The sequence below is a fragment of the Oncorhynchus kisutch genome, linkage group LG11 (genome assembly GCF_002021735.2).
Source record: "Oncorhynchus kisutch isolate 150728-3 linkage group LG11, Okis_V2, whole genome shotgun sequence".
NCBI classification, from domain to species: Eukaryota; Metazoa; Chordata; class Actinopteri; order Salmoniformes; family Salmonidae; genus Oncorhynchus; species Oncorhynchus kisutch.
This window is the reverse complement of record NC_034184.2, coordinates 78,291,697-78,304,421: the sequence shown is the minus strand read 5'-3', so window position 1 is coordinate 78,304,421 and position 12,725 is coordinate 78,291,697. Positions and strand designations below refer to the sequence as shown.

The 12,725-nt window shown below is 41.2% G+C and overlaps 1 protein-coding gene across 1 annotated transcript in view; it reads left to right on the top strand.

Annotated features, from left to right (window-relative positions):
• LOC109900120 (catenin delta-2) overlaps positions 1–12,725 on the top strand; it is a 591,443-nt gene that overhangs the window by 390,479 nt on the left and 188,239 nt on the right. The gene's annotated exons all lie outside the window — the stretch shown is intronic.

Genomic DNA, 12,725 nt, shown 5'->3' with positions numbered 1-12,725 from the left:
TTGTTTTAGTATGGTCAGGGTGTGAGTTGGGTGGGTTGTCTATGTTAGTTTTTCTATGATTAGCTATTTCTGTGTTTGGCCTGGTATTGTTCTCAATCAGAGGCAGCTGTCAATTGTTGTCCCTGATTGAGAACCATATTTAGGGAGCCTGTTTTCTATTGTGTTTCGTGGGTGATTATTTTCTGTCTTTGTGTATGTTACCAGACAGGACTGTTTTGTTTCGTGTCATTCTCGTTTATCGTTTTGTTGGAGTATTAGTTTTCATTAAAAGGCATAATGAATACTTACCACGCTGCACCTTGGTCCTCCTCTCTTTCTTCCACCTACAACGATCGTTACACCAGTATCTCTACTTGCACATCATCATCTGCACATATATCACTCAAGTGTTAATACTAAATTGTAATTATTTCACCTCTAGGGCCTATTTATTGCCAACCTCCCTACTCTTCTACATTTGCACACACTGAACATAGATGTTTCTATTTTTCTTTTCTTTTGTGTTTTGACCGTATGTTTGTTTATGTATAACTCTGTGTTGTTGTTTATGTATAACTCTGTGTTGTTGTTTATGTATAACTCTGTGTTGTTGTTTATGTATAACTCTGTGTTGTTGTTTATGTACAACTCTGTGTTGTTGTTTATGTATAACTCTGTGTTGTTGTTTATGTGTAACTCTGTGTTGTTGTTTATGTATAACTCTGTGTTGTTGTTTATGTGTAACGCTGTGTTGTTGTTTATGTATAACTCTGTGTTGTTGTTTATGTATAACTGTGTTGTTGTTTATGTATAACTCTGTGTTGTTGTTTATGTGTAACTCTGTGTTGTTGTTTATGTGTAACTCTGTGTTTTTGTTTATGTATAACTCTGTGTTGTTGTTTATGTGTAACTCTGTGTTGTTGTTTATGTGTAACTCTGTGTTGTTGTTTATGTGTAACTCTGTGTTGTTGTTTATGTATAACTCTGTGTTGTTGTTTTTTGCACTGCTATGCTTTATCTTGGCCAGGTCGAACTTGTTATCAACAGGCCTACCTGGTTAAATAAAGGTGAAATAAAATAAATGAATAAAATATCTGTATCATTGACTGATTTCACCAGTAGGCTCTGTTAAAAACACACTGAATAAAAGCTACTATATTTAAGACAGTGATTCAGGAGTAACATTAAAACATAATAATATACACCAGCAACATTAGACAACTAGACTGAAAACCTAAACTCAAATAGCTGGAATAAGTAAATGAAGTCAATGAGAGAAGAGTCAGATTCATGGATAACTAAAATAGCAGTGCAGATGGCACTCTTTTGCTAAGTACAGGGATGTATTATACAGTAGGCAATGAATGTGTAGGGTACGTCTGAAATTCTACAGACGTTTTGGCATAGCAGAGAGATCAGCACACATTCAGATGTTGTGAGTTCAATTCCCAGGTAGGGGCATATTGAAAAGTCAGTACTAAGTGATCATGTCAAATGTAATCATATTGTCGTTGATTCAACATTTGTACACTATTTTTAGCTAAACAGCGATACCACTTACATTAAAAAACACCTTACAATTTCATTACTTTTCTTATAGTTAGGGACACCCGGGACCATCACGCAGCAAAAAACCTCCAGGGGACCATGACACAACGTCCCAAGAACATTCAGAGGACCTTGAGGGGACCATGACACAACATCCCAAGAACGTCCTAAAAATGTCCCCGGTAAATAACGGGAATTATAAAAAGTCCCCCAGAAAATGTTCCCTTGGCCCCATCACTCAATATTCTTTGAATGTTCTCAAAACTTCAGTAGGAACATTGTGCCGCAACCCTTTAAGGGACTTAATGGGAAAGTCACCGAATGTCCTCAGGACGTCTCGCTCTCTATCTGTCTCTCTATCTGTCTCTCTCTATCTGTCTCTCTCTATCTGTCTCTCTATCTGTCTCTCTATCTGTCTCTCTATCTGTCTCTCTCTCTCTCTCTCTCTCTCTCTCTCTCTCTCTCTCTCTCTCTCTCTCTCTCTCTCTCTCTCTCTCAATAGCAAGGCTATGCTCACTGTCTGAGTCTGTCAATGCTAGTAGTCAAAGCTTTCCTTAAGTTTGGGTCAGTCACAGTGGTCAGGAATTCGATTCCAGGCTGTATCACAACCGGCCGTGATTTGGACTCCCATAGGGCGGCGCACAATTGGCCCGGCGTCGTTCGGTTTTGGCCGGTGTTGGTCACTGTGTACTCTCTGTTTAGAGTCAAATAGCATTCTAGATTGCTCAGTTTTTTTGTTTGTGTTTGTGAACGGAGCACCATGACCAGCTTGCTTAGGGGACTCTTCTCCACATTCATCTCTCTGTAGGTGATGGCTTTGTGATGGAAGGCTTGGGAATCGCTTCCTTTAAGGTGATTGTAGAATTTAACTGCTATTTTCTGGATTAGCATGCATTATTTGTTGTTTTAGCTTGTACACAGGGGATGTGTTTGCAGAAATCTGCATGCTGAGTCTCAATTTGGTGTTTGTCCCATTTTGGGAATTCTTGGTTGATGAGCGGACCCCAGACATCATAACCATCAAGGGCAATTGGTTCTATAACTGGTTCAAGTATTTTTAGCCAGATCCTAATTGGTATGTCAAATTTTATGTTCCTTTTGATGGCATTGAAGGCCCTTCTTTACTTGTCTCTCAGATCATTCACAGCTTTCTGGTAGTTACCTGTGGTGCTGATGTTCAGGCCGAGGTATGAATAGTTTCTGTGTGCTCTAGGGCAGCAGTGTCTAGATGGAATTTGTATTTGTGGTCCTGGCGACTGGACCTTTTTTGGAACACAATTACTTTTTTTATATTTCTGAGATTTACTGTCAGGGCCCAGGTCTGGCAGAATCTGCTCAGAAGATCTAGGTGCTGCTGTAGGCCCTCCTTGGTTGGGGACAGAAGCACCAGATCATCAGCAAACAGTAGACATTAGACTTCAGATTCTAGCAGGGTGAGGGTGGGTGCTGCAGACTGTTTTAATGCCAATGCCGATTCGTTGATATTCATGTTGAAGTGGGTGGGGCTTAAGCTGCATCCCTGTCTCACCCCACAGCCCTGTGGAAATACATGTGTGTTTTTTGCTAAATTTAACATTACACTTGTTTGTGTACATGGTTTCCATAATGTTGTATGTTTTTCCTCTGTACATTGTTTTCGATGAGGAAATGTACGAGTCTCCTGTTAATGATAATGAAGAGGATTTTCCTAAGGTTGCTCTTCACGCATATCCCACAGTAGTTATTGGGGTGAAATTTGTCTCCACTTTTGTAGATTGGGGTGATCAGTCCTTGGTTCCAAATATTGGGGAAGATGCCAAAGCCAAGGATGAGGTTAAAGAGTTTTAGTATAGCCAAATGGAATTTGTGGTCTGTATATTTGATAATTTCATTGAGGATGCCATCAACACCACAGGCGTTTTTGGGTTGGAGGGTTTGTATTTTGTCCTGTAGTTTATTCATTGTAATTGAAAAATCCAGTGGGTTCTGGTAGTCTTTAATAGCTGATTCTAAGATTTGTATTTGATCATGTATATGCTTTTGCTCGATGTTCTTTGTTATAGAGCCAAAAATATTGGAGAAGTGGTTTATCCATCCATCTCTGTATTGGATAGATAACTCTTCGTGTTGTTTTTTATTTTTGTTTCCAATTTTCCCAGATGTGCTTCGATTATATGGATTCTTCAATTAGATTGAGCTGATTTCTGACGTGCTGTTCCTTTTTTCCCCGTAGTGTATTTCTGTGTTGTTTAAGTGATTCACCACAGTGAAGGGGTAGACTTTTCTGGGTGTCTATGTTTTTGTTAGACAGATTTCTCAATTTCTTTCTTAGGTTTTTGCATTCTTCATCAAACCATTTGTCATTGTTGTTCATTTTCTTCGGTTTTCTGTTTATTTTTTTATTTAGATTTGATAGGGAAGCTGAGAGGTCAAATATACTGTTTAGGTTTTCTACTGCCAAGTTTACACCTTCACTATTACAGGGAAATATTTTGGCCACAAAGTTGTCTGAAAGGGATTGCATTTGTTGTTGCCTATTTCTTCTTTGGTTGGTTTCCAGTTTCCTTCCATCTATGGCATTTCTTAATATTATTCAGTTCCTTTGGATTTGATGCCTCATGATTGAGTTTTGCTCTGTTCAAGTAGAGTGTGATGGGGTCGGTATTTGTCCCCCTGTGTGCTGAGGGTGTCAGGTTCTTGTCCAGTTCTGCCATGTAGGTCATCACAGACTAGCCCATGTCCCTGGGCCTGGAAATGATTGATTTCCCCCTCCAGGATGGAGCAGCTGTCTTCATTAAAGTATGGGGATCCTATTGGTGGGATATATGTAGCGCACAGGAGGACATTTTTCTCTGTTGAGATCATTTCCTTTTGAATTTCTAGCCAAAAATGATCCTGTTTTGATCAATTCAATAGAGTGAGTTAGGTCTGCTCTATACCAAATTAGCATATGCCCTGGGTAGTTTGGAGGAGGGGAATTCTATCTATCTCTCTCTCTCTCTCTCTCTCTCTCTCTCTCTCTCTCTCTCTCTCTCTGTCTCTCTCTCTCTCTCTCTCTCTCTCTCTCTCTCTCTCTCTCTCTCTCTCTCTCTCTCTCTCTCTCTCTCTCTCTCTCTCTCTCTGTCTCTCTCTCTCTGTCTCTCTCTCTCTCTCTCTCTCTCTCTCTCTCTCTCTCTCTCTCTCTCTCTCTACATTACACTCTCAGAAGTTCCAAAATAATATAGACATTTCAAACGTCATATTATGTCTATACACAGTGTTGTAACGATGTGCAAATAGTTAAAGTACAAAAGGGAAAATAAATAAATGTAAATATGGGTTGCATTTACAATGGGGTTTGTTCTTTCTCTTCCTTTCTCTCTCTCTGTCCCTCTCTCTCTTTCTCTTCCATTCTCTCTCTCTGTCTCTCTCTCTGTCTCTCTCTCTCCCTCCCTCTCCCTCTATCTCTCTCTTCCGTTCTCTCTCTCTGTCTCTCTCTCTATCTCTCCCTCCCTCTCCCTCTATCTCTCTCTCAATTTAATTATTGGCATGGGAAACATGTTTACATTGCCAAAGCTCTCTCTCGCTCTCTTTATTGATTTCTCTGTGTGTCTGGGATTTCTGTTTTGCTCTGTCAGCCCTTACTGACCTACACACACACACACACACACACACACACACACACACACACACACACACACACACACACACACACACACACACACACACACACACACACACACACACACACACACACACGCACACGCAGACAAACACACACACACACACACACACACACACACACACACCCTTACACACACACACAGACACACACACACAAAGTCAGAGTGAGTGTATGTCTTTATGTACACATGAGGGTGTGTTTATATTTTGTGTGAAGTGTGAAAATGTGTGTGTGCATCCAACACCGCTGTTTATGTGCCCACATTCCTCAGTGTAACCATCAATGGTGTTAGTTTTTTCCTGGATCTTTCCACTATCTTCATTTCGGACTAGGTTTAATTAAAGCTTCATCGCTAAGTTCCATGTTTCCTCCTCTTGCATCTCATTGTGTTGTGTTTATCAGTGTAATTACTGAATGCTGTGTATTGACTTCAGCCTGAGAGATCACTGCTTAAATAGACCACATTTGCTGAAGTATGGCCTGGGGACAGGGGAGATCGAGAGGGAAGGGGGTGGGGGGTTGAAAGAACGAGAAAGAAATACAGAGAGAGACCAAGAGAGACCCTCCCCCCTCTCTCTCTCTCGCACTCTCAGTCCCTCAGAGATTGATGATGATTGAAGGGTAACTAATTAGCATGTGCTTTAATATGCGCGACCACCAAACCGAGCTGTCCAATTAGTCATCAACCCTGACAGGCCTTGTCCAATCAGATTAGTCGCTGCCGGTTGCCCGGGCCGCCAAGCCTCCTGTGTGGACCTGTCACTCCCCAGGGCATTTTGGGTCGGACCAGACAAGCTACATGTTTTCTATTGGGTCAGATACTTCTCCAGAGTCAGATACTTCTCAATCCCCTAACGTTAGAATTGAGGAAATGCTAGCTAGCCATAGCTACATTATCTTAAATGAGATATGTCAACAACTCTCCTTAGAGTAGAGAGAGAGGCTCAACCCAGACTCTCTCAGAGCATTCACAGTCAGCCCACTGACACCCAAAGAGTTATCTATCCAAAACAGAGATGTATGGGTAAACCACTTCTCCAATCTTTTTGGCCCTATAACAAAAAACAAACAGCAAAAACACATGATCAAATACAAATCTTAGATTCAACTATTAAAGACTACCAGAACACACTGGATTCTCCAATTGCATTGACTGAACTACAAGACAAAATACAAACCCTCCAACCCAAAACGGCCTGTGGTGTTGATGGTGTCCTCAATGGAATGCTAAAATATACAGACCACACATTCCAATTGGCTATACTTAAACTCTTTAACATCATCCTTGGCTTTGGCATCTTCCTCAATATTTGGAACCAAGGACTGATCACCCCAATCCACAAAAGTGGAGACAAATTTGACCCCAATAACTACTGTGGGATATGTGCGAACAGCAACCTTGGAAAAATCATCTTCATTACCATTAACACCAGACTCATACATTTCCTCAGTGAAAAAAATGTACTGAGAATGTACTGAGCAAATGTCAAATTGTATTCACCCTAATCGAGAAACAAATACACCAAAACAAAGGCAAAGTCTTCTCTTGCTTTGTTGATTTAAAAAAAAGCTTTTCACTAAATGTGTCATGAGGGTCTACTATGTATTTGCTATACAAATTGATGGAAAGCGGTGTTGGGGGAAAACATACGACATTATAAAATCAATGTACACAAACAACAAATATGCGGTTAAAATTGGCAAAAAACGCACACATTTCTTTTGACAGGGCTGTGGGGTGAGACAGGGATACATCTTAAGCCCCACCCTCTTCAACATATAGATCAATGAATTGGCGAGGCAACAAAAACAGTCTGCAGCACCCGGCCTCACCCTACTAGAATCAAAGTCAAATATCTACTGTTTGCTGATGATCTGGTGCTTCGGTCACCAACCAAGGAGGGACTACAGCAGCACCTAGATCTTCTTTACATGTGCTGTCAGACCTGGGCCCTGACAGTAAATCTCAGTAAGACAAAAATAATGGTGTTCCAAAAAAGGTCCAGTTGCCAGGACCACAAATTCAAATTCCATCTAGACACCGTTGCCCTCGAGGACACAAAAAAACAATACATATCTCCGTCTAAACATCAGCACCACAGGTAACATCCACAAAGCTGTGAGCGATCTGAGAGACAAGGCAAGAATGGAATTCTATGCCATCGAAAGGAACATAAAATTCGACTCACCAATTAGGATCTCTAAAAAAATATTTGAAAAGGTTATCGAACCCATTACCCTTCATGTTTGTGAGGTCTGATGTCCGCTCACCTGCCAAAAACTCACAAAATGGGACAAACACCAAATTGTAACTCTGCATGCAGAATTCTGCAAATATATCCTCAGTGTACTGTACAATGTAAAAACTTAAAATAATGCATGCAGAGCAGAACTAGGCCAATACCCGCTAATTATCTAAATCTAGAAAAGGGAAGTTAAATTATACAACCACCTAAAAGAAAGAGATTCCCAAACCTTCCATAACAAAGCCATCACCTACAGAGAGATTAACGTGGAGAAGAGTCCCCTAAGCAAGCTGGTCCTGGGGCTCTGTTCACAAACACAAACAGACCCCACAGAGCCCCAGGACAGCAACACAACTTGACCAAACCAAATCATGAGAAAACCAAAAAATAACTACTTGACACATTGGAAAGAATAAACAACAATACAGAGCATACTAGAATGCTATTTGGAACTAAACAGAGAGTACACAGCGGCAGAATACCTGACCACTGTGACTGACCCAAACTTAAGGAAAGTTTGACTTAGTACAGACTCAGTGAGCATAGCCTTGCTATTGAGAAAGGCCGCTGTAGGCAGACCTGGCTCTGAAGAGAAGACTGGCTACTTGCTCACTGCCCACAAAATAAGGTGGAATCTGAGCTGCACTTCCTAACCTCCTGCCAAATGTATGACAATATTAGAGGCACATACTTCCCTCATATTACTTCGATCTACAAAGAATTAGAAAACAAACCAAATTTTGATAAATTCCCATATCTACTGGGTGAAACACCACAGTGTGACATCACAGCAGCAAGATTTGTGACCTGTTGCCACAAGAAAACGGCAACCAGTGATGAACAAACACAATTGTAAATACAACCCATATTTATGTTTATTTATTTTCCCTTTTGTACTTTAACTATTTTCACATAATATGACATTTGCCATTTTTAACGTTAATTTCTACTATTTATTTCACTTTTGTTTATTATCTAGTGCACTTGCTTTGGCAATATAAACATATGTTTCCCATGACAATCAAACCCTTGAATTGAAATTAATTGAGAGAGAGAGAGAGAGAGAGAGAGAGAGAGGGAGAGAGAGAGAGAAAGAGAGAGAGAGAGAGAGATTGTCTGTGTGTACGGTATACATGTTCATGCATCAAATGTCTAGTTGCACAACAGTGGTCTGTTACCCTGTCCCAGATCTGTCATTCACGCTGTGCAGTCTTTATGTTCAGGGTGTCAGATCTGCCATTCACCCTGTACAGTCTTTATGTTCAGGGTGTCTGATCTGCCATTCACCTTGTACAGTCTTTATGTTCAGGGTGTCAGATCTGCCATTCACCTTGTACAGTCTTTATGTTCAGGGTGTCAGATCTGTCATTCACCCTGTGCAGTGTTTCTGTTCAGGGTGTCAGATCTATCATTCACCCTGTGCAGTCTTTCTGTTCAGGGTGTCAGATCTATCATTCACCCTGTGCAGTCTTTCTGTTCAGGGTGTCAGATCTATCATTCACCCTGTGCAGTGTTTCTGTTCAGGGTGTCAGATCTATCATTCACCCTGTGCAGTCTTTCTGTTCAGGGTGTCAGATCTGCCATTCAACCTGTGCAGTGTTTCTGTTCAGGGTGTCGTGTTAAAAGGTGAATCCTAAATATATAATGGCCTGTTTCATGCTGTTTAGCTGTTGCCAGTCTGGCCTGTGTCCCTGTATTGCCAGTGTCCTTTAGGCCCTTATCAACAGTAGTGCACTATATAGGGAATAGGGTGTAATGTGGGATGCTACCTGTGTCTATGTTATTAGCTAAGTGTGTTGATGATTGGTGTTTCATTTGAGGGCTTTTGTCTGCTTTTAATTAATGGAGGATGACCATGCTTATCTTATCAGTCCATCACTGCACTTTCTATTGAACACAGTGATACACACACACACACACACACACATACACACACACACACACACACACACACACACACACACACACACACACACACACACACACACACACACACACACACACACACACACACACACAAACACACACACACACAAACACACACACACACATGCACACACACTTGATCTAATCTCCTGTGTGAGGGGCTCTCTGTTTAAATCCCTTAAATGCTCGGGGATCCCCTGCTCCATCTCTAACTCCCTCATCCCTCCATCTCATTCTACCTTCATCCCTTTATCTCTGCTCTCCATCCCTCCGTCTCTGTCCTCCCCTGATCCCTCTATCTTTCTAACCAACAGTTATCATTGCAGCAGATACAATCCATTCACATACAGGGCTGTATTTATCTACCAGAAGAAGGAGGAACCATAAATCCGATTTATTGGTCAAGGTAAAAATCTGCAGGGCTCAGGTTACAAAGTGTATTCTCTGGGGTAGTCAGTACTGTATTCTCTGGGGTAGTCAGTACTGTTTTCTCTGGGGTAGTCAGTACTGTATTCTCTGGGGTAGTAGGGACTGTATTCTCTGGGGTAGTCAGTACTGTATTCTCTGGGGTAGTCAGTACTGTATTCTCTGGGGTAGTCAGTACTGTATTCTCTGGGGTAGTCAGTACTGTATTATCTAGGGTAGTCAATACTGTATTCTCTGGAGTAGTCAGTACTGTATTCTCTGGAGTAGTCAATACTGTATTATCTGGGGTAGTCAATACTGTATTCTCTGGGGTAGTCAGTACTGTATTCTCTGGGGTAGTCAATACTGTATTCTCTGGGGTAGTCAGTACTGTATTCTCTGGGGTAGTCAATACTGTATTCTCTGGGGTAGTCAATACTGTATTCTCTGGGGTAGTCAATACTGTATTCTCTGAGGTAGTCAGTACTGTATTCTCTGGGGTAGTCAGTACTGTATTCTCTGGGGTAGTCAATACTGTATTCTCTGGGGTAGTCATTACTGTATTCTCTGGGGTAGTCAATACTGTATTCTCTGGGGTAGTCAGTACTGTATTATCTGGGGTTGTCAATACTGTATTCTCTGGAGTAGTCAGTACTGTATTCTCTGGAGTAGTCAGTACTGTATTCTCTGGAGTAGTCAGTACTGTATTCTCTGGAGTAGTCAGTACTGTATTCTCTGGAGTAGTCAGTTCTGTATTCTCTGGGGTAGTCAGTACTGTATTCTCTGGGGTAGTCAGCATTATATTCTCTGGAGTAGTCAGTACTGTATTATTTGGGGTATTCAGTACTGTATTCTTTGAGGTAGTCAGTATTATATTCCTGGAGTAGTCAGTACTGTATTCTCTGGAGTAGTCAGTACTGTATTCTCTGGGGTAGTCAGTACTGTATTCTCTTGGGTAGTCAGTACTGTATTCTCTGGGGTAGTCAGCATTATATTCTCTGAAGTAGTCAGTACTGTATTCTTTGGGGTATTCAGTACTGTATTCTTTGGGGTAGTCAGTAGTATATTCTCTGGGGTAGTCAGTACTGTATTCTCTGGAGTAGTCAGTACTGTTTTCTCTGGGGTAGTCAGTACTGTATTCTCTGGGGTAGTAGGGACTGTATTCTCTGGGGTAGTCAGTACTGTATTCTCTGGGGTAGTCAGTACTGTATTCTCTGGGGTAGTCAGTACTGTATTCTCTGGGGTAGTCAGTACTGTATTATCTAGGGTAGTCAATACTGTATTCTCTGGAGTAGTCAGTACTGTATTCTCTGGGGTAGTCAATACTGTATTCTCTGGGGTAGTCAGTATTGTATTCTCTGGGGTAGTCAATATTGTATTCTCTGGGGTAGTCAGTACTGTATTCTCTGGAGTAGTCAATTCTGTATTCTCTGGAGTAGTCAGTACTGTATTATCTGGGGTTGTCAATACTGTATTCTCTGGAGTAGTCAGTACTGTATTCTCTGGAGTAGTCAGTACTGTATTCTCTGGAGTAGTCAGTACTGTATTCTCTGGAGTAGTCAGTACTGTATTCTCTGGAGTAGTCCGTTCTGTATTCTCTGGGGTAGTCAGTACTGTATTCTCTGGGGTAGTCAGCATTATATTCTCTGGAGTAGTCAGTACTGTATTATTTGGGGTATTCAGTACTGTATTCTTTGGGGTAGTCAGTATTATATTCCTGGAGTAGTCAGTACTGTATTCTCTGGAGTAGTCAGTACTGTATTCTCTGGGGTAGTCAGTACTGTATTCTCTTGGGTAGTCAGTACTGTATTCTCTGGGGTAGTCAGCATTATATTCTCTGAAGTAGTCAGTACTGTATTCTTTGGGGTATTCAGTACTGTATTCTTTGGGGTAGTCAGTAGTATATTCTCTGGGGTAGTCAGTACTGTATTCTCTGGAGTAGTCAGTACTGTATTCTTTGGGGTAGTCAGTACTGTATTCTCTTGGGTAGTCAGTACTGTATTCTCTGGGGTAGTCAGCATTATATTCTCTGGAGTAGTCAGTACGGTATGCTTTGGGGTATTCAGTACTGTATTCTTTGGGGTAGTCAGTAGTATATTCTCTGGGGTAGTCAGTACTGTATTCTCTGGAGTAGTCAGTACTGTATTCTCTGGGGTAGTCAGTACTGTATTCTCTGGGGTAGTCAATACTGTATTCTCTGAAGTAGTCAGTACTGTATTCTCTGGGGTAGTCAGTACTGTATTCTTTGGGGTAGTCAGTAATGTATTCTTTGGGGTAGTCAGTACTGTATTCTTTGGGGTATTCAGTACTGTATTCTCTGGGGTAGTCAGTACTGTATTCTCTGGAGTAGTCAGTTCTGTATTCTCTGGAGTAGTCAGTTCTGTATTCTTTGGGGTAGTCAGTATTATATTCCTGGAGTAGTCAGTACTGTATTCTCTGGGGTAGTCAATACTCTATTCTCTGGAGTAGTCAGTACTGTATTCTCTGGGGTAGTCAATACTGTATTCTCTGGGGTAGTCAGTACTGTATTCTCTGGAGTAGTCAGTACTGTATTCTCTGGGGTAGTCAATACTCTATTCTCTGGAGTAGTCAGTACTGTATTCTCTGGGGTAGTCAGTACTGTATTCTCTGGAGTAGTCAGTACTGTATTCTCTGGGGTAGTCAGTACTGTATTCTCTGGAGTAGTCAGTTCTGTATTCTCTGGATTAGTCAGTTCTGTATTCTTTGGGGTAGTCAGTATTATATTCCTGGAGTAGTCAGTACTGTATTCTCTGGAGTAGTCAATACTGTATTCTCTGGAGTAGTCAGTACTGTATTCTCTGGAGTAGTCAGTACTGTATTCTCTGGAGTAGTCAATACTGTATTCTCTGGAGTAGTCAGTACTGTATTCTCTGGGGTAGTCAATACTGTATTCTCTGGAGTAGTCAGTACTGTATTCTCTGGGGTAGTCAATACTGTATTCTCTGGAGTAGTCAGTA